The 25877-nt window shown below is 45.3% G+C and overlaps 1 protein-coding gene across 2 annotated transcripts in view; it reads left to right on the top strand.

Moving 5' to 3' along the window:
• Nucleotides 1-18933: 18933 nt before the first annotated feature.
• AKTIP (AKT interacting protein) overlaps nucleotides 18934-25877 on the top strand; it is a 63451-nt gene continuing 56507 nt past the window's right edge. The window contains exon 1 of one of the 2 annotated variants that reach the window (XM_029608556.1): nucleotides 18934-19004. The gene's annotated coding sequence lies outside the window, so the exon portion shown is untranslated. Of the gene's footprint in view, nucleotides 19005-19169; nucleotides 19334-25877 lie in introns of those variants that run through there. The other variant, XM_029608557.1, reaches the window with a different exon arrangement.

Raw genomic sequence — 25877 nt, 5'->3', positions numbered from 1 at the left:
TTGACGGCTGCGGACCAAGCTTCCCAGCGACGACAGGGCAAACACTCGGTTGCGGGGCAGAAACACCTTGGCCTGAACTGTGTCCAGTCTGGCCCAAATGAAGCCCACGTGTGGTGACAGGCTAAAGTGGGACTTGGGGTAATTGATGACAAACCCCAGAGATTATAGCATCTGGATGGTCAGATGTAAGGATCGAAGCGCCCCCCTGCTGGGTGATGCTTTTGAGCAACCAGTTGTCCAAGTAGGGGAACACATGCACCCCTGATGTCAGAGGTGCACCCTAACTACTGCCAAGTACTTGGTGAAGATCTGAGGGGCTGATGCAAGGCCGAATGGCAACACTCGATACTGGAAGTGATCCTTTCCCACCACAAAGTGAAGTTACTTCCTGTGACCCGGGAAGATCACAATATGGGCATAGGCATCTTTCAGGTCGAGGAAGCAGAGCCAGTCTCCTATTCTTAGGAGCGAGATTAGGGTGCCCAAAAAGACCATCTTGAACCTTTCTCTTTGAAGGAATTTGTTCAAGGCTCTCAGGTCAAGAATAGGGTGTAGGCCCCCAGTTCTCTTTGCTATCAGGAAATACCGAGAGTAGAACCCTCTGCTCCACTGGAGAAGGTGAACAGGTTCTACCACTCTGGCCATTAAAAGGGCAGAGAGCTCTGTCAAAAATATTTCCTGAGGAGAAGATGAAGCCCATGATAGAGATGGGGGAGAGTCCTCAGAGACATCCCTGAAGTTCAGCTGGTACCCTCAGCAATAAAAGGTGAGAACCCATTGGTCTGAAGAAATGTGTGGCCAGCGGTAAGCAAAATGACGCAGCTTGCCTCCGACCAGAGGGCAGGATGCAGAGGGTTTGGCAATCTGGCTTACGCTCCCTCGTTCCCAATCAAAACCCCGTGGTGGGGCTCTGCTGGGGGACTTGCTAAGGTCTGGGGGTCCGCTGCTGACGGGAACAACCTCTGGAACTAGCACGGGGTGTGTGGACCCGCGAGGCAGGAGGATAGTATTCTGGTGATAAAAGGACTTCCTCAAGCTTTGTCAAGAGGATTTTCGGATCGAGAATGGCAGGTCAGAAGCACTAGCCGACAGATGTAGAAGGTGGTCCTTCAATTGGGCCACTGCATCCCTGACCTTACCTCTGAAGAGATTTGAGCTCTGCCCGAAGGTCCGAGGCATGGAGTCAGGCCATCCTGCAGACGCCAGTGCCCCTTGCAGCCACTCTCGCCATTTTGAAAACATCGTAAGTGGACCTCACCTCGTGTTTTCCTGCCTCCAGATCCTGCTGTGCTACCGCTAAGAATGCATCCTGCTACTGTTGGGACAGGCGCTCTGATCGCTCCTGGACTTGCTTCCTCAGGTTCCATTTATACTGGGTCATATATAGTTGGTAGGAGGCAATATGGGTGATGATCATAGTGCCCTGATACACTTTCCAACCAGGGCATCCAACGCCCTGTGATCTCAACCTGGAGGGGCAGAGGAGTGGGTGCGGGAGAGCTTGGCTTTTTTAAGAGCAGACTCCACCACAACCGATTGGTGTAGGAGATGATGCCTCTTAAACCCCAACATCCGTTGGACCAGGTAGATGGCATCCACCTTACAATTAACTGGAGGATCAGACACAGGATATTGTTAGATCCTAAGGAGAAGTTCCTTAAAAATAGCATGGACTGGGACAGCCACTCTTTCCTTTGGAGCATCTACGAACTGGAGGACCTCCAGCATTTTAGGTCAGGTGTCCTCTTCCTTGAGGAGCTGAAATGGGTTGGCTTCAGCCATGGCCCACACTAAGCTTGCAAAGGAAAGATCCTTCGAGGGAGATCTACGCCTTTCATCTGGCGGAGAAGGCTCTGAAAGAAGATCTCTGGAGTCCTCTGAAGAGGACTCCGAAGTATCATCCTCCCAGGAGTGATATGGATCCTCCTCCTCGCTAAGGTCCCCTGGGGGCCGACGTGGATGGTCCCTGCCCAGGCCTCTCAGTTTGGGCATCGAGGGCCCCAAGGGCATTAAAGGCACCGAAATCCCCGACATCCTAGGAACAGGATCGGGAAGCTCTGGCCGTGGGACCAGTGGCCCTAAAGGCACCAGCAGCCGCAGCAAGTCTTCCTCCTCGGAGGACCCAATGATGGGTATTACTCCAGAGGGGGGCATCAGAAGCCGCTGAGGAACAGATGGTCCTCCGGGCACCGGCTGCGTCGGAAGGATGCTTAAAAGGACGTCCAGATGCTCTAGCAGGGGTGCCAAGAGAGACGGAGCAGGCTCTGGCACCAGCATGGGGACTGATGCCGGTGGCAGTTTGATAACCTGCAGGGCTCGGAGCACCGCCAGTTGAACCCTGCAATTCAACTCCTCCTGAAAGTCCGGTGAAGTTAGGATGAAAGGAGGAGGAAGAAGAGATATCACTAGAGCTTCCTTGGAGCCCTGAGGAGGCTTGGTGCCCGGCACCGTCATAGGTGGAGAATGCCTGGGACTCCCGGATCTGATAGAGGACGATGCTTCTTCCCCAAGGGTGTCGCTTCGGTGGCGGCACGGCGGCCACTGATGCCGGACCGGTCCCGGGGCATGCATCAATGGAGACCAGTGACTATGTTTGCGGGACTTTTCACGGTGCTCAGCCTGGTCTTTCCCCGGTGCTGAGGATGCTGAAGTTCCCAATGTCTTGGAGTGTGACGACACCGGAGACGGCCTATCTCCGGCTCCTCACGAGAGAGACAGGCCCGCTGGAGGAGTGGAAAGGGACGGCATATCTATCAACTCCACTCGGCCTCTAGGTGTCGATGCCTCTGATGCCGGAGTAGATGGATCAGACTTTTTGGACCCAAAAAGCTTTTCCATTTTGTCCAGCTGAGCACGACGGCCTTTGGGGGTCATCTGATTGAACAGATGGCACCCGCGGACGTCGTGCGATGCCCCCAGGCAGAGGATAAGGACCTTATGCGGATCAGTAATAGACACGGTCCATGGGCACCGTCGAAAACTGGACGCCAGAAAAGAACAGCCGGCGAGCCGGCGATGGCTGATGGCCATCGAGCAGCGACATGCTGGGAATCCACCGCAACGAAGGGAAAACCAAACTGACCAGAGAAGAGGGACCTGGCGCAGACAAAGTCGAAAAAACGATCAGGAACACTTTTTGAAGAAACACTAAAGAGCAGAGCTCCACCATCGCGAGGCAACTTCTTCACAGAAAAAAAGAAACTGAAGAGGGGCCCCGCGTGGAGGTGTGGATGGTGGCATGCTGGGAATGCTCAGGGTGCCTGTCAAAGTTCTAGAAACTTTCACAAAAGTTTTCCGTACTGGACTCCATCTGATGATGTCACCCATCTGTGAGGACTACCATCCTGCTTGTTCCAGGAGAAACTTACATGCATACTTTTTTAAAATAAAATAGTATACCCTTAAGTGTCAACCTCACCTCCAAGAAAGTCTCTGCTGAGTTTGCTTAGAAGTACATGTGTAACTGGGTTATGCAGGTAATTTTACATGTACTGAGCCCTAGGCTATTTTCGTACAGTCATAAAACTGGGTTTTATGTGTGTAAATGGCTTTTTAAATTCAGCTTGAGACAGAACATTATGCCATCATGATTCCAAACTTCACAGTCCTATATGCAGTAAATTAATTCCAAATCAGAGCAAGCCCTATATTTTATTTCGATATGACTTGCTTATTTGCTGTGAACAGTGAGGATTGCATTTATTGGGAGCCACATAATTGGTAAAGAAAGAAACAATGCTGAAGAGTAACCCATCTCCACTTCCTGAATTGTTGACAACTCAATTAGCTGTAAAAGTCTTTGATTACATGCTCTTGCTTTCTGGCACACAGGAGCGAGACTATAGCAGCTGGAGTACGCCACCTAGTGGTGCCATGCATTTCCTAAACATGATTCATAATAACATTCTGGCATTTCCTAACACTAGCAATGATGGCTATGCTCATACCATTTAATGCCAATCAGATGTAATAAACACCCACAATGGAAAACAACCAAACACGTGATGTGAGAATAGAGAGATAGAACTGCTTCTGGATTAAGGGCTGGATACTTCAAAATCAATCATGGTAACTGAATCGAAAAGAAGTTTGCTGAGCAGTAATATCCTGGGAGGAAAATAAACACCCTGCACAGTTTTTCAGAGAAAAATCTATTTCGATTTCTCTCGAGTGCTTCATTGTCCTGTGTCATATGATTTATGTGACTCTCAGCTATACTGCCCTACCTGTGATGATCTGGAAATGGATGCAGTACATTCTTTTCCCTTTTGATACTCCCTAATGTTCTACATAAAATCTTAAATTGTCTCACCACAGCTTCCACCCTGGATGCTCAACCAGCACTTGAAACTGAATATGAACAAATACCTTTTCCCTCCAATTCTTATTCCCCTGTCCTCCCCTCCACCAACCCATAATTTTATATTCACTCGTCCCAAGGTCACAGCTGAATTTAACTTTGTTTCCCTCTCCACTCATACATGCAGTATAGATGTTATCATGAACCCCTTTCTCTTTCCTTTAAACCAGTGGTTCTCAACTCATTCATCAAGAACCTCCTATCCACCTTGGTTTTTTCAGACTATCCGCAATGAATGTGCATGAGAGAGATTTGCCTGTAATGCCTCCATTGCATGCATATCAGTGTAGATATCCTGAAAACCAGACTCTCTAGGGGAGTGGTCAAGGGCTGCGTTGACAAATACTTTTTTAAACTACATATTTATTTATTTATGTATTTATTTGATTTGATTTCTATTCCACCTATATTGATAACTATCATGCTATGGGATTACAGAAGTAAAAAATAGAGTACATCACCACATAAAATAAAATATAAAACATACATCACAATCTGAATTCAAATTAACAATTTTTAAATGCCTCAGTGAATAAAAATGTTTTTACAGCCTTTTGAAATATTTTAAGATCAGTTAACCTACAAATGTCATCAGGCAAATTATTCCAAAGTATAGTGCCCCCGATTGATAGAGACCTCTGCCTAGTATTTTCAAAGTGCACAGTTCTTAATGATGGCAATTCTAAAGTTTTTTATTACTTGACCGAAAGGCCCTATTAGGAACATACAGTTTAAACAAGTCAGATAAAAATATAGGGGCAATTCCATGTAAAGCTCTAAACAAAAGAGTTAAAATCTTGAATTTAACCCTCTGCTCAACCGGAAGCAGAGGAGTCACATGATCTCAATGTGCTGATTTTAATACCATTCTTGCCGCTGAATTTAGAAGCAGCTGTAATTCCATAATCCAAAGTAGTTAACACTAAAGCTTGCATAAGCTTAAAATCAGCTAGCTCAGAGATCTCAATTGCCTCAACTGTTTCTGTTTGAAATACCAAGAGGAAAGAATGGATTTTCTGTTTATATATCAATGAAGAATCAAAGTGAAAACCAAAGTTACACACTTGATCACGAAATTCAATAGTAACCCCATCAATTGAGATCCCTGGCAAACCTCAGGCATCAGTTTTAGAAAAGTTAAGCACCAAAGCATTTTGGATTAACCATCCACTAACTATGGAAAGGCAACCACAGATCTGGGTCAGCATTGTCTGCACATCCCCAGATACCTCCAAATATAGCTGAATATCATCAGCAAAGATTTTAAAATAAATATTTAAAGTATCCAGCAAACGACAGAATGGTAATAAGTAAATATTAAAAAGAGTAGGGGCCAAAACTGATCCTTGCGGTACTCCAACTCTAGATATGATCCAATCTGATACTTGTGTCCCAATTCAGACTTCTTGTTGCTGCTGGGATAAGTAGGAAGAGAACCAACAAAAAATGCTGCTGGAGAGCAGAATACTGTGGTTTACCAAGTCAAATGCGGAAGAAAGATCCAAATAAATGGCAATTACCGCCTTTCCAGAATCAGCTTTCTTAGCTTATAATCATTTAATGAAACCAAAACCATTTCAGTACTTTAATTGGCCCAAAAGCCACATTGGTTTGCATGTAAGATATTATCAGACAAAAAAATCCTTCAATTGAACAAAAACAGCCTTTTCGAACAATTTGCCCAATGAAGCCACAATAGTAATAAGTCTATAACACAGTCAGAACCTCGCTCCACCATATTTTACCGCCCTTTCACATGTATTCCATAAAACACAAGTACTCAATTTTGGGAATGATCAGGCCGCAGCTTTATTAACATACACAACTAGCCCGAGCCATTTACAACATAAACCAGCGGTTATCCGACACCTGCCAGCAAGATAACCAACTGCAGGCCTACCTGGCCAAGTCCTATTTAGACAGCATCCTGCCACCTAAAAACCAGCCCCCGCCACTGGCCAGCAAGGAGCCAAGCCCAGCAATACCAATTGCCCGACGGGTGTTGCTCAAGCCAGTTGATGCCCCAACTGGCTACCCATCGAGACACCGTCTAACACTAAAGAGGCTCGGGCGAACTGCCCCCTGCAGCTGCGACAGCAACCAACTTGCTTATTAACAAAATAACCTAAGGGCAGGAGGGAGGGTCGCTGCTCGCCATAATCCAAGTAGGAAGGGGGCTCCATCGGAAACCCCTCCCCTTAAATATTCTCCTGGCTCCCGAGATTCCCTGCGGCGCCCGACCAATGGGGGAGTTCGAATGCCACCATTCACCTTCCGCGCTCCCTCCCCCCCACCCGGCGCCAAGCTGCCGGAGAGCGTCTGCAGCTCATGTTAGGGCTGGGCAGCCAGACACTACGGTCAAACCGCCCTTTCATAACTCTTGGATCATACAGAGGCAAATTACCTCTCTTTCTGATTGGACAAACCATCGATTTTTTTCATACTATCATGTACCACTCTTTCCTTAAGGGAGAGATTAACAAGCGTAATTAGAATATCAAGCAAATCATCTTGCAATGATTGTATAACCCATATCGGGCAAGGATCTAATAGGGCAATAAAAAATAGTCATCAGGGCAAGCAAATTTTTTACTTCCACTTTTGAAACATAATCAAATTTATCCCAAACCTTAACACCATCCATACTACAAACTTCATTTAAAATTGGTTGATCAGAAGTACCTGCAGTGAGCAGAGGTCCCACTTTACCCTCAAGATAATCAGCAAAAACCTGAGAGGAGATCTCAATACAATCCGAAGTTTGGTTCAGCTCCTGCAGTAATCTAGTAACAATCTGAAATAACTCAAAGGGACGATTTAAAGACTGCTTCAACTGTAGAGTAAAAAATAAACATCTACTTGTTAAGAATAAAGATCTATATTCTTTCTGAACTGATTGGAAATTATCTTCCATAGGATTTTTCCTCCTTACCCTCTCTGCCTTGCGAAGCACTCTTTTTTTTTTTTTCTTAAGCTCTTCGGAAAACCAGGACACCCTGCCATGCTTTGGCAGGACTCTACTGAACTAGGAGCCACTGTATCCGATGTTAATTGAAGTGCCTGAGTAAAGGTATTTGTTAATACATTAACTGAATCAGAACAAACGTTGTTTTTATGTTTCACCCATTCCTCCTTAAACTCTACAATATCTATAGGACCCCACCTTTGTTTAGAAATCTGAACAGAGCTGGATACATCACATCTTTTAAAATTAAAATAAAATATTTCTAAAAACCGATCATACCAAGGGACAGGTTTAACCACAATCCCTGATACTGGACCCTATTCAACAAAACAATCAGAAAGAAGAATCAGATCAAGCATATGACCTGCCTTGTGTGTTGCCCCATTAAGCAACTGGGTATCAGAAAGTGAAGATAAAAGGGATAAATAATCCTCAAAAACATCCAGCAGTTTACTATCAATATGGATATTAAAATCACCCAAAATAAGAATTCTCTCTGACTTACTTAACAAAAGAGTAAAAAACCCTGCCAATAGTGATAGATCACTAATAATCAAACTGGGGGGCGACGGCAATAGGCCAAACCAATTAGCCAATTCTCACTACTACGCTCTTGCGCCCCCCCTCCCAAAACTATAGAAGTTAATCTCAAGTTAGTAGATTTATAGTGGATCACAACTCCCCACCATTCCTATGAAAAAAAGAATAACCAGTTGGGCAGGCCATATCACAATTACTATGCCAAGTCTCAGTTTGACAAAATAAATCAAAGTTCTGATCTAATATCAGATCGTGAATCACATCAAACTTACCTTTTAAAGAGCAGGCATTAATAGAAACCAATTTCAAAGGACTAAAAAATGGCATATTTTATCTACTGCCACCAAATCCTGTCACTGCCTTCTTTTAATCCTCATTAAAATCTGTCCATTTCTGTTTCCTTTGCAGCATTTTAGCCAATGCACTTATGTAGTCCTGGTTGGATTACTCTGGTATCTCTCTCTATTTCACCTTTCTGTTGCTACTTATTCAAACCAACAACTTAGGAGGTCATTTATCATAAGATACGAAAAACGCATGGTGCGATGCTAATTTGGAAAAGGGGAGGAGTTTGGGGGCGGGATTTCTGGCCAAGTGAGCTTGTGAAGCCATATCGCACAGTTTTAACATGGGAAATAACTACATGTTTTTCATTTGTGTTAAGCTGTGTGATATGGCTTTATTGCACTTTGTGATGTTTTTGCAAATAGCCTTTTCAGCTGTTGGAGAGGGAGAGAGAGACAGATAGACAGACTAGCTATAAGGTTCGTATACTACTTAGGTATTTATACCTCTATATAAGGCCCACCTAGTAACACGAGGTGAGGTTTAAGTAGTAGTGTAGGGGTTAGGGGCCCCTTTGACATTCAGAGTGAGACGTACGAACTGAACAGTACACTCTTGTGAACATTTGATGACCTTCGGAGTGAGGAAACTCACATAAAGATGAGATTTGTATAATGTTCTCTCAACCTAGCTTGATGTTTCACAGGTGCATCTTTCTCTCTCTCTCTCTCGGCTGTAGGTAGGAATTGCAACAATGGTGGTACTTACCGCAAAGTGCGAAAAATGATCACACTTTTCGATAAATAGGCTATTACCATAAAACACACCCCTTTTCCTATCGCATGCGATATTTACTGCATTTTGATAAATCTAGGCCTTAGTTTGTATGTCACTTTTCTTTCTTTTCACGAATGCTCTCTGCTCTCTTCAGTAGTTTCATATCCATCGTAGATCTAATATCAAGATCCTTGGATTTATTATTTCAATCACTAATGCCTCAGCTCCCTCCTACTCATGCTTGCTCATTTTCCTTTACTTTATTTTCTCCTCTATTCTTCAGCTTGGCATTTGTTAGCACAACTAGCTCTATCATGAACTAAGCATCTATCACTTTCAATAACTTTCCCCACTACTTTGGGACCAATTGTTCCACATATCCAGCTAATCACACGTAACACCATTGTGCCCAATTATCTTGCTGGGCATTTCTGGGTCTGGGACTGATCAGGCAGAAACCCTCTCTAGCAGATTATTTTGGTCCCTTGTGTGCTTGGTGCTTCTACCTGAGGAAGAAGGTGTTAATGGGTGGGATTTCACTCTCTTTACTCCCAAAAAAACCAAATGGAACTGTAAACAGGGCTGGCAGTATTTACAAATATGTATATGTATTATTAGACTATATGACTATATATATATATATATATATTTCTAAAGATATCAGACAGCATATTTATCTAATTGTGGGTATTAGTCTCAGATTATACAACTATACAGAATTTCTACAAGGTATCAACTCACACATTTAGCTACTTGGGGGTGTTGGCTGCTGGAAAAGTAGAAGAGAAAGAAGAGAAAGAGCCTTTGGTGTTCCCTCTGATTCAATAGTTACCCTTCCCATCTTTCCTTCCCATTGTACCTTAAGTCTCACCCATGTGAAGAAATGCCCCTTCTTATGACCAGGTACTGCTGGTCATAAGAAGGGGGGAGATCCATTGTGTCAAGACTGCTGACACTTCCTTCCACTCTAGTGACAGTTCACGCTTTCCAAGGATACCAAACTCCACCTCCCAATCATTTGCTGGAGTTCATGCTCTCCTGGAGGATCCGACACCACCTCATCAGCTGCTGGGGTCCATGACTTCCTGGGATATTCAACGTCCTCTCCCAATCAGTGACTGGGATGCACACCCAATGTCCCAAATTTTATTCCTCAATGGGAGGGGTTTCCTTTGCTTGGGTTTATAGCTCAACTAGGTTCATGGATTGCTCATTGTTCAATGACTCCAGATCAGGTCAGTCCATGACCAGCTATTTGCTTTTATCCAGCCAGAAGGGATCATCTCCTCTCAGCCACAAGACTAAAACCCAGAAAGGAGTTTGCACTTATTCTCTTTCTTAATCCTACCTGACTTTTATTGTCTCTGCTCTGAAAACCCAGTACCCAAGGTTCTATCATCCCCCTTGACGTTCAGGGTGATGATATGTTTGTTTGATAAGATTGTCTTTTAGTACATTTCCTGCACATATCCCTCTTTTATCAAAGTTCTACAATTTAAAACGTTGCCATTATTTGTTTTAGAAGTTATATTTCACCAGCAATAGACAAGTGGTTGTCACATACAAATCCCCTAACCTGAAATTCTGATTAATCTCTTCAATAGAGGATTAATGACCTTCAGAGTAGGGGTCTGATAACCTTTTTGGGCTTGGTCTGGCTTTCCAGAGTTGGTGGCTCATGTTAGATTGCCTCTTCCTGCTGCTGTGGCAGCATGCTCTTCCTCACCTCCCCTCTCCCTGAAGGAGGTTTTCTCACATCTCTGCTGCCTTTCACATCACTCAGATACATGATGTCCCTTTCTTTTTTTCTACCTATAACGCCCTCTCAGATAGGGCACAAAATGCGAGAGGTTCTGGAACCTATGTGGGATGAATACCAGTCCCTTGGCTAGGGCTCAAGATTGTGGAAATAGATCAAGCAGATGCTGTATTGGACCTGGGCCCAAAGGCAGGAAGGGCAGACCGTTTTTATGAGTTGGACAGGGAAACCAACAACTTGGATTTCCCCTCTGTAGCCCCTATTCTTTACTATCCCAAACAGTTTATGCTGATATCAACCTATATATAATATAAGGTCCACTCCAATGTATATTACATTTTTATTTCTGGGGATACCAGCAATCAATATTTACAAAAATGTTAAATGAGAGTATAAGTCACTGATTTAAGTAGGGTTCCCAGGCTTTCACTGCCAAATTGTAACATTAGTGAGATCAAGTTAACAGTTACCAACAACTATTACAAAAGTCAGAGGATTTCTTCCTATGTCTCTACAATGCACTCGAGTATTCCTCACTCCTACTCTTTAGGAAATATGTTTCAAAAGAAACATTAGTGATTCTCAATCCTTTATTTACATTATCTCAACTCTATCATCAACTAGGAACATTAACTTCCTCTCACCACCTACATCAGCTTTCGTTACATCATACGAGCAAATTAATGGAATCACTGCTAAAACAGAGGTTAGTGCAGTTTCTGGAATACAATGGATTAAAAGATCTGAGACATCATTTTGTCAAATGAATCTGATCACATTCTTTGATTGGATGACCAGAGAGTTGGATCGGGAGAGAGCGCTATATGTAATGTAGTTGTATAGAAACATGGAAACATGATGGCAGAAAAAGACCATATAGCCATCTAGTCTGCCCATCCATCCAATTAATTTAGCATTATAATTCCCATCACCTCCATAGAGATCCCCTGTATTTATCCCATGCTTTCTTGAATTCAGATCCTGTTTTTGTCTCCATCACCTCCACTGGGAGGCTTTTCCACGTATCCACCACGGTCTCTGTAAAGAAATATTTCTTAAGATTATTCCTGAGTCTATGCCCTTTCAACCTCATCATGTCTCCTCTGTTATGCTCACCGAAGTGGACCCTTGGCCCGATGATGACTGATTAGGCCACCGTCGGTAGGCGAGGCCGATCCTCAGAGTTGAAAGTAGGAGTGAAGAAGATCTGGATGCAGGCACCTCCTGCTGGTCGTGTAATCCAGATGCTGGCGCCTCCAGCTGGTCAAGACAACAATAGCAGATGCCTTCAGCGGGTCGAGGAACCAACCCCGAGGATCTCTTAAAGAAGTCCAATCCAGTAGTCGTGAGCCAGAGAGGTCCGCAACCAGTCCAGGAATCAAGAGCCAGAGATATCCGCAGCCAGTCCAGGGGTCGAGAGCCAGAGAAGTCCACAGCCAGTCCAGGGGTCGAGAGCCAGAGAAGTCCGCAGCCAGTCCAGGGGTCGAGAGCCAGAGAAGTCCGCAGCCAGTCCAGGGGTCGAGAGCCAGAGAAGTCCGCAGCCAGTCCAGGGGTCGAGAGCCAGAGAAGGTACGACGCCAAGCCAGGGATCGAGGAACCAGAGGAAACGTCAGCCGGACCAGGAACCAACACAGGAAGACAACCAGGAACCAGGAACAGAACAACGCAGGAGCCAAGAAGTCAAGGCAAGGTCTGGAGGTCCAGACCTTGCTTAAATAGTCCCCAGCCAATAGGAGGACCACAGGAAGGAACCAGCTCACATCCTGTGAGTGTTCCTTTAAATTTAGGGCCAGAGCCGCCCGCGCGGCCCTAGCAGAAGTCAGGGGGCGGGGCTAAGCTGCGCGGGGAGAAACGCCGCGGCCATATTGAATTAGCAGCGGCAGTTGCCGCTGAGGAGCCCGACTAATCCGTCTCAGTGCCGACGGTCCGAACGGCCCCGGGGATGGTGGTAAGTCCCGGTCGTGGCTTGCCGCGGCCGGAATTCATAACAGTACCCCCTCCTTTAGGCCTCCCCCTAGAAAGCTTGGGTTTTTCCGGATGGTTGGTGTGAAAAGTCTGGAGAAGATCTTTATCCAGGATATTAGCAATGGGTTCCCAGGAGTTCTCAGGCCCAAATCCTTCCCACGCCAAGAGATACTCCCATCTACGACCTCGTCTCCGAACATCGAGAACCTCTCGGACTTGATATGTCGGGTCTTCCTCCAGCTGAACGTGTGATGACACAGGGGCCTTCCGAGATGGCCATTTGAGGAGCAGTGGTTTCAACAGAGAGACATGAAAAACCTTGTGTATGCGAAGGGAGGTAGGTAGGCGTAGTTGGTAAGTTACAGGACCGATCTGTTTAGTTACTGGAAAAGGATCGATATACCGGGGAGCCAATCTCATCGAAGGGACCCTCAAACGAATGTTCCTGGTGCTCAGCCACACCTTATCACCCGGATGAAATTGAGATGCAGGTCTCCGATGTCTATCAGCGAACTTCTTAGCTGTAAGGGCTGCTTTACGGAGCATGCGTCGAGTGTGCACCCATAACTGCTGGAACTGTGTGGCAGTAAGTTGAGCCGCCGGAGAGGGCACCGCCTGGGGTAGCGGCACCGGTGGTGTAGGTTGATAGCCAAACACAACTTGAAACGGGGAGGATCCGGTCGAGGTACAAGTGTGGTAGTTATGGGAAAACTCCGCCCACGGCAACAACGCCGCCCAGTCATCCTGTCGAGTATTAACATAAGACCGTAGAAACTGCTTGAGAGTATGATTAGTCCGTTCTACTTGACCATTGGCTTGCGGATGGAAGGCGGTCGTGAAATCCAACGAAATTTGAAATTTGGCACAAAGATTCCGCCAGTATCGGGCAGTGAACTGGGAGCCTCGATCGGAAGAAATGTGCGATGGTAATCCATGAAGCCGGAATATATGTGACATAAATAGTTGAGCCAAACGAGGAGCACAGGGAAGGGCGGGCAGGGGTGTAAAATGAGCCATTTTAGAGAAGCGATCAATCACCACCCAAATAACTGTGTGTCCTTCAGAGGCAGGTAAATCAACCATAAAATCTGTGGAGATATGCGTCCAAGGTTTGGTTGGTGCCGGCAATGGTTGTAATCGTCCCCACGGCTTTCCCACCGGATTCTTATGTTGGGCACAAACGGGGCAGGAGTCCACGTATGCAAGAATGTCTTTGTACATCCCCGGCCACCAATAGAATCGCTGAAGGAGGTCCTGTGTTCTCTTGCGTCCAGGATGTCCCGCGAATTGGGAGTCATGTCCCCATTTCAATACCCTGTTGCGGAGCCTGCTGGGAACCACCGTTTTCCCCATCGGAACAGGAACAGTAGCTGCAAGAATGATACGGGCTGGATCAATGATATTCTGCAACACCTCTTCTCCATCCTCGCAGACAAAGGACTGGGATAATGCATCTGCTTTGATATTCTTACTGGCAGGTCGATACCGGAGCTCAAAATCAAAACCGGAAAAAAATAATGCCCAGCGGGCTTGCCGCGGGTTAAGTCGTTGGGCTTCTTGTAGGTAAATCAGATTCTTATGATCAGTAAAGATAGTGATTTTGTGCTGAGCCCCCTCCAGCCACTGTCGCCATTCTTCCAATGCTAGTTTAATGGCCAATAATTCTTTGTCGCCAATAGCATAGTTGCGCTCAGCAGAAGAGAACTTTCTTGAAAAATATGAACAGGGATGAGATGTACCCTTGGCATCAGTCTGGCTTAATACCGCTCCTACACCTTCAGTGGATGCATCAACTTCAACAGTAAATGAGCGACTCGGGTCAGGATGGCGAAGACAGGGCTGTTGTAAAAAGGAGTCTTTAAGAGCCTGAAATGCTTCCTCGGCGGCAGTGGGCCAAGTAGCGATATTAGCTCCTTTACGTGTGAGTGCGGTGAGGGGTGCAGATAATTTGGAAAAGTCCTTAATGAAATGTCGGTAGTAATTGGCAAAACCAAGGAATCTCTGCAAAGCCTTTAGCCCCTTCGGTCGAGTCCATTCTTGTATACTTTTTATTTTAGTTGGGTCCATTTGGAAACCTCGTTTAGAAATAATGTATCCCAGGAACGGCAAAGACTCTGTTTCAAAAATACATTTTTCCAGTTTAGCATACAACTGATGGTCCCTGAGTCTTTGTAATACTTGTAGCACGTGTTGACGATGAGTAAGTAAGTCCTTGGAAAAAATCATCAAAATGTCATCAAGATAAACCACAACGCAAGTATATAACAAATCTCTAAAGATTTCATTAATAAAATTCTGAAAAACTGCAGGTGCATTAGTTAAACCAAATGGCATTACCAAGTACTCATAATGTCCGTCTCTGGTGTTGAACGCAGTCTTCCATTCATCCCCTTTTTGAATTCGTACCAAATTGTATGCACCACGAAGATCCAATTTAGAAAAAATTTGGGCTCCTTGCAGACGGTCGAATAATTCCGCAATGAGAGGCAAAGGATACCGATCCTTGATAGTAATAGCATTGAGCCCTCTATAATCGATGCAAGGGCGTAAAGTCCCATCTTTTTTCTCCACAAAGAAAAAACCAGCCCCTGCAGGTGAGGTGGATTGCCGGATAAATCCTTTTTGCAAATTGTCCTGAATATATTCAGACATAGCTTGAGTTTCGGCAGCAGACAAGGGGTAAACTCGCCCACGCGTAGGTGTGGAACCAGGCACCAACTTGATCATGCAGTCGAACGCCCGATGAGGCGGCAAGGTGTCGGCCGCTTTCTTAGAGAATACATCCGTGAATTGTTTATAAGGAGAGGGTAGTTCCCCCAGAATCGAGGCACAGATGTAATTGGAAGCGGAACTGGAGTCCTTCAAACAAGTCTTAGAACATTCAGGACCCCATTGTGTCAACCGTAAGGAAGCCCAATCAAATTGGGGGTTGTGGCGTTGTAAACAAGGTATGCCCAAAACTACAGGATGAATGGCTCTCTCCAGGACAAAGAAGGTGATTTGTTCAAAATGGTCTGGTGCAATAAAGCAGTTCAGAGGTTCCGTCTGATGCGTAATCCTGCCGGGTAAAGGTTCCCCGTGGATGGAGGAAATGACTAGGGGTGTTGGACAAAGTCGGACCGGAATGTGGAGTTTATCCACCAGATTTTGCAGAATGAAATCTCCTCCAGCTCCAGAATCCACCAGCGCCAAGGTGGTAAATTCTCGTCCATTCATATGAAGAGTTACTGGTAGAGTGAGTGGGGGTTTTGGAGAAGAAAGGCCCAGGGAAACGCCCCCCAAAGTCCCTAGGCTTTGAAGTTTCCCGGACGAATAGGGCAGTTCGATAAACGATGTCCGGAACCACCACAATATAAGCAAAGCCCCGATCTGCGTCGTCTCAAACGTTCCTCCGGAGTCAACGGACCCCTTCCGAGCTGCATAGGTTCGTCCCTGGTACCCTCACTGGTAGGGGTTTCTCGAGGAGTCGTAGTGGCAGGTGGCGGGGCCAGAGGAAACGTGGGTCGTCTTCTCCAGTTACCGCCCTCTCGTGCTCTCTCTTGAAGCCTACGGTCGATCCTCGTGGCCAATTCAATGATGCCATTTAAAGAAGACGGAAGTTCTCGGGCGGCCAACTCGTCCTTGATTTTTGCAGTAAGTCCTTCTAGATAGATGGTCCGAAGAACATTCTCCTCCCAATGGAGTTCATTGGCTAACATGCGGAAGTCAATGTTGTAATCCGTAAGAGAACGTCCTCCTTGTCGGAGATGGAGTAGATCTGTGGCGGCAGCAGCTTGTTTCCCAGGTTCCTCGAAGGTAGTCCGAAATAGTTCAATAAACTGAGAGTAGTTCTGCAACACTGGATCCGATCGTTGCCATAAAGGAGAGGCCCAAGTGAGAGCTTTGCCTTCCAGCAGGGACAGAATGTAAGTGGTCTTGGTGACGTCATCAGGAAAGAAGGGTGATTGTAGTCGGAAATGCATCGTGCATTGATCCAAAAATCCCAGGCAAAGACGGGGATCTCCGGCGTATCGTGGTGGTGCTGGAAGTGGAAGAACTGGACGAGGGCTGCTCGATGCTGGGAGTGAAACAGGTGCGACTGCTGGAACTGTGGCAGACACACTAGGCTGGTTGGCCACCACCGCATCTAGCCGGGCGCTGAGCCGCTCCATGGATGCGGCCATGGATTCGAGCATAATCTGTTGCTCCATGATTTTCTGAGCCAGGACAGGAATGGCTCGTAAAGCTGAGGCCTCTGCCGGGTCCATGGCCTTGACTTACTGTTATGCTCACCAAAGTGGACCCTTGGCCCGATGATGACTGATTAGGCCACCGTCGGTAGGCAAGGCCGATCCTCAGAGTTGAAAGTAGGAGTGAAGAAGATCTGGATGCAGGCGCCTCCTGCTGGTCGTGTAATCCAGATGCTGGCGCCTCCAGCTGGTCGAGACAACAATAGCAGATGCCTTCAGCGGGTCGAGGAACCAACCCCGAGGATCTCTTAAAGAAGTCCAATCCAGTAGTCGTGAGCCAGAGAGGTCCGCAGCCAGTCCAGTAAACAAGAGCCAGAGATATCCGCAGCCAGTCCAGGGGTCGAGAGCCAGAGAAGTCCTCAGCAAGTCCAGGGGTCGAGAGCCAGAGAAGTCCGCAGCCAGTCCAGGAATCAAGAGTCAGAGAAGGTACGACGCCAAGCCAGGGATCGAGGAACCAGAGGAAACGTCAGCTGGACCAGGAACCAACACAGGAAGACAACCAGGAACAGAACAACGCAGGAGCCAAGAAGTCAAGGCAAGGTCTGGAGGTCCAGACCTTGCTTAAATAGTCCCCAGCCAATAGGAGGACCGCAGGAAGGAACCAGCTCACATCCTGTGAGTGTTCCTTTAAATTTAGGGCCAGAGCCGCCCGCGCGGCCCTAGCAGAAGTCAGGGGGCGGGGCTAAGCCGCGCGGGGAGAAATGCCATGGCCATATTGAATTAGCAGCGGCAGTTGCCGCTGAGGAGCCCGACTGATCCGTCTCAGTGCCGTGGTCTGACCGGCCCCTGGGGATGGCGGTAAGTCCCGGTCGCGGCTTGCCGCGGCCGGAATTCATAACATCCTCATTCTAGAGCCCCCTTTCCATTTATAAAGGCTCACCTCCTGTGCATGGAAACTTAAGATAGTTGAATTTCTCTATTGTATCTCCCCTATCTTGCCGTTCCTCCAGGATGTACATGTTTAGATCTTTAGGTTTATCCCCAAATGCTTTAGAACAAAGGCAATTGACCATTTTAGAAGCCACCTTCTGGACCAGCTCCATCCTGTTTATATTATTTTGAAGGTGGGGTCTCCAGAACTGTATGGGATCTTCTTTGTTTGGGTAATTGCCAGGTTCTTGTGGCCTGGTTTGGCCTCTGTTGGAAACAGGATGCTGGGCTTGATGGGCCCTTGGTCTGACCCAGCATGGCAATTTCTTATGTTCTTAAAACAAATTGTAGGAGATATTTTTTCACTCAGTGCACAATCAAGCTGTGGAATCTGTTGGCAGATGATGTAGTCAAAGCAACTAAAATAGTGAGGTTCAAAAAAGGATTGGACAAGCTCCTATAGGAAAAGTACATAAACAATTACTAGTCAGGTAGCCTTGGTAAACCCAGCACTTATCCCTGGGATACAAGATCAATTATTGGGGTTCTGACAGCTCCTTGTGACCAAGACTGGCCACAGTCAGAAACAGTATTCTGGGCTTGATGGACCAGGGTCTGACCCAATATGGTACTTCTTATGCCGTCTCCATGGCTGTTAGTGCCCATTAGTACATAGGCTAGGCTTACCATATCACCCTCAGGCAACCAACACAGGCTGATGAAGTCCTGGATTTGCTTCATGAAATGAATGAATTTGTAATTCTGATGTTTTTCCCTGGACTTCTCTAAGAAAATTATCATGTATAATGTTTGGTTTACCTGGGTCGAGGTAGCATCCCTAACCTAGACCCCTAGGTGTACTACTCAGAATTGTGAGCACAAGCCAAAACAACCTAAGAAAGTAATGGGGGAATTCCTTGTCCTTGACATCACGCTACATATTTTTGCCTAGCTCAAAAGGTAGTGGAGTAACAGAAACCCTGAAGAACACCATCACCACCGGCCGACCCAGGAACAGGAAATTATCCACAACTTCCACCTCTTCCAATGTCTATTCCGAATCGAGCTAGAGGCCCGCCTCTTGGTGATTGACCGTTCTGTCACCCAAACAGAACAGAGTTTCCTTATACTGCATAAACTATGATAACAGCCAATTAAGCCACGCCTGCACCTGCAGAGCCTATACCTGGTCACTTTCACTACTCTCCGAGGTGCTCAGGGACAGCAGATATCGGCGGCATCGCCACTGGGAAGGTATTAAGTAACAGCTGACGACTTGCATCACTTCGCTTCCCGGCCGTGCTGCCATTGATTGACGACTCCTATGACCAATCGGGATTCGGGACGGGAGGTTTCCATGGCGATAGGGTTAGCCATCCATTGCTAAAGGACGGAAGTAGCTGGGCAGCAGCGTTATATGTCTGAGGGGGCGGGGCGCGGCGGATGGGTGTGGAGGAGATGTTGGGCAACCAGTGAAAAGAAGTATACGGGGCGCAAGAGGGCGACGGCGGTCGGGGGACGGATTGCCTGCTGTTTGTGACAGCCCTCGGAGTGGCTCGGGACTGCCATGGTTTAGAACAGGCGTGAGTAGCCTTGTATTCTCGCTTAGTTTCTAGCCGTAACCTAAGGGCCGGGGCGGTTGTTGTTGTTATCCGGCGCGCCTGGCAAAGAAACCCACAGGGCACGCTCTGCCAAGCCACCGAACCTGCTGGAAACAGGTGGCGGGTCGGTGGGTGCTGGTGCAGCGAATCAGTGAGGTCTGACGAGAGCAGTGAGGGTGGCGCGTGGTGAACGCCGGCAGGTTCGGTTGCTTGGTGCCGAGGTTCGGGGGGGAGTCTTGGTGGGGCGCGTGCAGGGCGGAGCCTTATCCCTTCCCCTGTGCTGGTGGCTTCTGCGGATACGGCCGGCGTTGGCCACGTACTCCTCCTATGTTTAGAAGTTTTAGGACTTTTTTTTTTTTGTTTCTCTGCGATTAGAAAGCTGTGCATGCCGAGTTCTGTTTTAAAGCTGCACTTTACCCGTCCCCTGCTCGAGCCCGGTAGCATGCACTCACCCTGGCTGCTCATGTAACCTGGGAGCTGGAAGTGCTTGTCGCTGGCCACCTGACACATTTCTGTGACGCTATAACGTTCATTTTGCTTCCTTATTATGATGCTTAGGGATGTATTTGCTCTTTTATTACCCCCGGCTTTCACCAGGTCACGATCGCAGTATGCCTTATATTTCTTTCTCCCCCCATGTAGCCATGTGTGGGGGTGGGAAACTGGGGTGAAGAAAGGAGGTAGCTTTCTATTGTCTCCCCTTTACTGGAGTTAAAGTGAACCAGTTAGGCAATGTTTCCCACGTTAGCTCAGTTTCTGGGAGATGGTGTTTTGAACTGATAGATGTTGTCTTGTTCGTTTGTTTTTTGTTTGTTTTTTTATGTTGACACAGAGAACTTATTAAAACCTTTTATATGCTACCTTTTTGATAAACAATCAAATCTATTACTAGTAGTGTTAAGGCAGAAATCCAAATGCCTTTGTACCTGATACCAGATTTTATTTCTCTCCATCATTCCTTTTCCTGGATTTGAAAGATTTCAATAAAAAGCAATATCCTATAAATGCATACTGTTAACTTCACCTGCTCAAGACCCTAGCTTCAATATTTTCCAGGCATCTCCAGCTTGTTCACCTCCAGTTCTAATAATATGAATCTGCGTTCCTAACATTGCAGTAAAAAAAAAAAAAAAGTTTCTGGAAATGTGCCACAGACTAAAGTTCTATGATATCTTGGGGGTTGTAACTATAGGTTATACATATTGCATTATATCTTTTGATAGTGGCATAAATTTATTTAGAGGATTATGTTGCCAGGTACAACATTTTGTAGCAATAACTTGTGGTTACTTAGCATGTTAGTTCATGTACTTCTAGGATATGAAGTCTACTAAAAATGCAGGATAAGAGGTGTGGAGGCATCTCACGTGACAGTTTCTTGGGAAAACCTGTATTGGCTTTCAGTGGCTATAGCATGAATTAAGATGTAATTGGCCTAGTATTGGGTAACTCAATTGTGGATAATTATAGGTGCATACATCTAGCTTCTTGTATAGCTAAGACGTTTTTAGCTATGTTTGTGTAGCTGCAGTGGCTCTATGAAACTGGGTTTTTTTTGTGGGTTTTTTTTTTTTAATCATTTTTATTTTTTAAAGTTTTGAAACTGAACTTTTGGTGCATAGTTTGAAACTCGAGCAGCAGTAAACAAAACATCAATTATGGAATATCAGTGCTGGCACCGTGTTGTGGCATTCCCTTTCAGAAAATCTAAGTGCAAAGGTGTGTCTTAGGACCTTTTTACAGAGTTCTTAAAAGCATTTTTATTTATCCAGACATTTAGGCATTCATACTCTGGGTATTTTTTTTTTTTTTGGGTGTCTGTTCTTTCTTCCTTGAGTTTATATGTATTGACTCTATGCACCTTGAACCTTGTGATGAGCACAAACAAATATTAATAAATTTAAAATATACCTTGAGTTTGGAGTTACATTATACTGTGTCAAGAATGAGAGCATCTGTAATCTGTGTGGAGTTTTTGGCCTGCTCTTAAATTGAGACAGGGCACCTAGTTTTTCTTTTCAGTACCTTTTTTAATCCTGCTTTTATGTCTTTTTTTTTTTCAGTGTTAGTATTAGTGTTTTGTGTGTGAATTTCTATCTGCTCAGAAAGTTACCGTACTGGGTCAGACCAAGGGTCCATTAAACCCAGCATTCTGTTTCCAATAGTGGCCAATCCAGGCTACGAGTAAGCAAAAACTAAGTAGATCCTATGCTACTGATGCCAGTAATAGCAGTGGCTATTCCCTAAGCCAACTCTATTAATAGCAGTTAATAGACTTCTCCTCCCAAGAACTTATTCAAACCTTTTTTAAACCCAGCTACACTAATTACACTAACCACATCCTCTGGCAACAAATTCCAGAGTTTAATTGTGCGTTGAGTGAAAAACAATTTTCTCTGATTAGTTTTATATGCGCTACTTGCTAACTTCATGGAGTGCCCCTAGGCCTTCTATTATCCGAAAGAGTAAATAACAGATTCACACTTACCTGTTCTAGACCTCCATCATATCCCCCCTCAGCCGTCTCTTCTCCAAGCTGAACAGCCCTAATCTTGTCAGCTTTTCCTCATGGGGGAGCTGTTCCATTCCCCTTATCATTTTAGTAGCCCTTCTCTGTACCTTCTCCATCGCAATTATATCTTTTTTGAGATGCGGTGACCAGAACTGCACACAGTATTCAAGGTGTGGTCTCACCATGGAGCGATAGAGGCATTATGACATTTTCCATTTTATTCCCTTTCTAATAATTCCTAACATTGTTTGCGTTTTTTGACTGCGACAGCACAATGAGCTGACTATTTCAATGTATTATCCACTGTGATGCCTAGATCTTTCCTGGGTGGTAGCTCCTAATTTGGAACCTAATATCGTGCAACTACAGCAAGGGTTATTTTTCTCTAGGGATGTGCATTCGTTTGCAACAAAGTAGGGAATAAAGACTATATTCCCCATTTCGTTGCATTTCGGGGGGTGGGGGGTCTGACAAAACAAAAGGAAACCCCACAATTTTGTGTGGTTTCCCTATCTTTTTTTTTTTTTTTTTTTTTGGGGGGGGGGGGGGAGAGTGTATATTTAAAAAAAAAAAACCAAACCAAAACCCAACCCTTCAAGTTTAATTAAATACACCCCCCCCCCAGACTTGCAGAAATTCCCTGGTAGTCCAGTGGGGGTCCTGGGAGCGATCTCTCCATTTTTTAAGATGGTGCCGGCCGTCCATTGCTCCTAGCATGTGACAGAGGCCGGCCAATGGCACAGATAGCCCCTCTCACATGGTAAGGGCAAAGGGCCACCAGTGCCATTTTGATTATTGGCAGCAGACTGCTCGAGAGTGGGAGATCACTCCCGGGACCCCCAGCTGGACCACCAGGGAATTTCTGCAAGTTTTGGGGTGGCCGAAAAAAAAATCAGCCCTAACCGAGGGGAAAAAAACTTCCTGCAGTGGGCCGATAACGAATCACATCTCTATTTTTCCCTATATGCATCACCTTGCACTTGTCCACATTAAATTTCTTCTGCCATTTGGATGCCCAATCTTCCAGTCTCACAAGGTCTTCCTGCAATTTATCACAATCTGCTTGTGATGTAACTATTCTGAATAATTTTGTATCTGCAAATTTGATTACCTCACTCGTCGTATTTCTTTCCAGATCATTAATAAATATCCAAACATAGACAGTGTGAAGTCTTCCCAGACAGCCCCCCCTCAGATCTCCCCTTCGTACTATGCCATTTTACGGCTAATCCAGTTATTCTGGGTACCCCACACACTTTGTGATTTCAATAAGTTTATCCTATGATGTTAGTAAGTTGTTATGGTTATGTTGATTGCTCTTTGCTCTGTCCTCTTAACTTCTTCCCATTATCTCTCCCTCAGTCTCTCGCTCCCGCCGTCCTCTACATCCCCTTTCCTGCCTGCTCCTCGTTCAATGTAATTTTCCTTTCCTGAGTTAATTGTAAACCGGCGTGATGTGTTTCACGAATGTCAGTATATTAAGTTCATAAATAAATATAGAAAAGCACCGGTCCAAGTACAGATCCCTGAGGCACTCCACTGTTTACCCTTTTCCACTGAGAAAACTGACCATTTAATCCTACTCTCTGTTTTCTGTCTTTTTAACCAGTTTGTAATCCATGAAAGGACTTTAGTTTTCTTAGAAGCCTCTCATGAGGGACTTTGGATTTTCAGAAGGCATTTGACAAATACACATCTACCAGTTCACCTTTATCCACATGTTTATTAACTCCTTCAACAAAAATAAAGCAGATTTGTGAGGCAAAACTCAATGTCTGCTTTTATTGGAACCTCTGTTGGGATGCCCTAACGCTCCTGTTTCATTAGTATTCTTCAAAGATACATTCCTCCGAACCATGCACTGCTGAGTGATTGTCGGCTTGTTCTGGTTGGATAATGGAAGTTAAATGTTTGTTTTGTTTAACACACACAACTTAACTTTAGCAATTGCTCCCACTCCTTTGTACTTCCAGCTCAATCAGAACAAGGGCTGGGATCTAGCACCATGCATTTTCATTTGCAGCCACCAGGGGCTATCCCGTTCTACCTTATTTCATCTGGTCTGTCCCCGAGGCCATGTACAAGGACTCCTTTTGGTAACCCTTAAGTGATGGTTCTGACGGACACTCCCTCCCCCTGGGCTGTGAGTACTGCTCTTGCAGCATCCCATGGACTGTACAGCACCCACTGCCTGAACCATTGGGTCTATTATGTTGATACATACAAGAATAATTATACCTTAAGTTGGTTGTATGCTTTAGAATGCTGGTTATCCTTTTGTCCTAGATTTGAAAAGAGCTACATTTTTGTCCTTGAAGCTTAAATAGCAGTGCTTAGGTTTAAAGGGTCAATACCTCCTACTTCAAAATTCACAGTTGCTGGATATAGGGGAATAACTTATAGCAAATGAAGTTGCCGCTGAGGCCCTCAAGTCTTTAACAGTCACAGTTAAATTTATTGGAAATCAACAAATAGCTGTTCTATATCTGTCTTGTTTCCTTGATCTTATGCTGAGCCAAAGATCAGCTTTAGTGCATTTGTGTCCTGGGCTGCATATGCATGGCTTGGCAGCATGGGATTGTTAAAAGTAAGCCTTCAAGCCAGTAATTGCTGGCCTCAAGCAACCATGGCTTCAGTCTACATTAAGTTTGACTCTCAAACTTTTTTCCTATTTTAATATTTTCATATTGATAGGTAAAGACTGCAAACTTCATTTTAGAAAGTGGTTTGTTTGGTAGGTCCTTCAACTTTTTCTTTTTAGCAGGCTTTGAAAATAGACAATGTCTTGATTATGGAATCATTTGAGGAAAATGATTCACTTTTGTTAAAAATTTCCTGCAACAGACACTGCTATGTTCTCTCCTTTTCTTTGGTTATAGTGCTATGCTTGTAATATGGTGCATAAGCTGTTGAATGAGGAAGGGTGTTAGAGTATGTACAGTTGTGCTTAACTTTACATATCACTGGCAGAATTTGTAAGATGTGTAGCATTTTAAGAAAACCTGAGTGATCCAGCAAAACGTCTAATTTTGAATGTTTCAAACTAAACTATTATGCATCAGAATAGCTTAATCATTAAACTGTAGCGGGAAGGGGAAGAAAAAGCCCTTTCAAAAGTTGGCATAGTCTTAGTTCTTAATATTGTGCATTGCCCCCTTTCTTGTATCACTGACAGCGTGCAGTCTTGTGATAGTTGTGAATAAGGCCTTTATTTTCTCATGTAGTAAAGCTGCCCATTCCTCTTGGCAAAAAACCTCCAGATCTGTAAATGCTCTGATTGTCCAGCATGAACTGCATGTTTGAGTTCTCCCCAAAGTGACTCGATGAGGTCAGCAGACTGCGATGGCCACTCCAGAACTTTCACTTTCTTCTGCCGCAGCCACTGAAGGGTCAGCTTGGCCGTTTTTTTGTTTTGGATTATTATGTTGGAAAGTCCAAGTGCATCCCAAGCATAGCTTCCTGGCTATTGAATACATGTTCTCCTCCAATATTTTCTGATAAGATGCTGCATTCATCCTGCCATCAACTTTGCTGAAGTTCAGTTCCCTCCCTCTCCCCCTCCCCCCCCCCCCCCCCCCCCCCCCCCCCCCCCAAAAAAAAAGGAAATAAACAGAGATCCACCTCTATGCTTTACAGTAGGGATGGTGTGCTTCTCTTAGTGTTTATGGTTGGGGCCATAAAGCTCAGTTTTGGTCTCATCAATCCGAATTATTTTGTTCCAGAAGTTTTGAGGCTTCTCTAGGTGCTGTTTTGGTGTATTGTAAGCAGGCTGTTTCTTAGCATTCAGATAGGTGAATCCAGAACCAGTGGGTTATGCACCTCTACCAGCAGATGGAGACTGAGCAAAGCTGACATCAGTTTATGTACCATTGCAGGGACATCAGCCTGCCAGTATTCTGTCTCCAATAGATGGTGGATGTGCATCTCCCAACTGGGGATTGCTTTAAATTTTTTTTAGAAGGAGAAAAGTAAATTTAATTCGCCTTGCTCTCCTGTGGTGATACCTTATGGTCC

Source organism: Rhinatrema bivittatum, chromosome 7 (genome assembly GCF_901001135.1).
Source record: "Rhinatrema bivittatum chromosome 7, aRhiBiv1.1, whole genome shotgun sequence".
Lineage (NCBI taxonomy): Eukaryota > Metazoa > Chordata > Amphibia > Gymnophiona > Rhinatrematidae > Rhinatrema > Rhinatrema bivittatum.
This window is presented reverse-complemented; position numbering and strand designations above follow the sequence as displayed.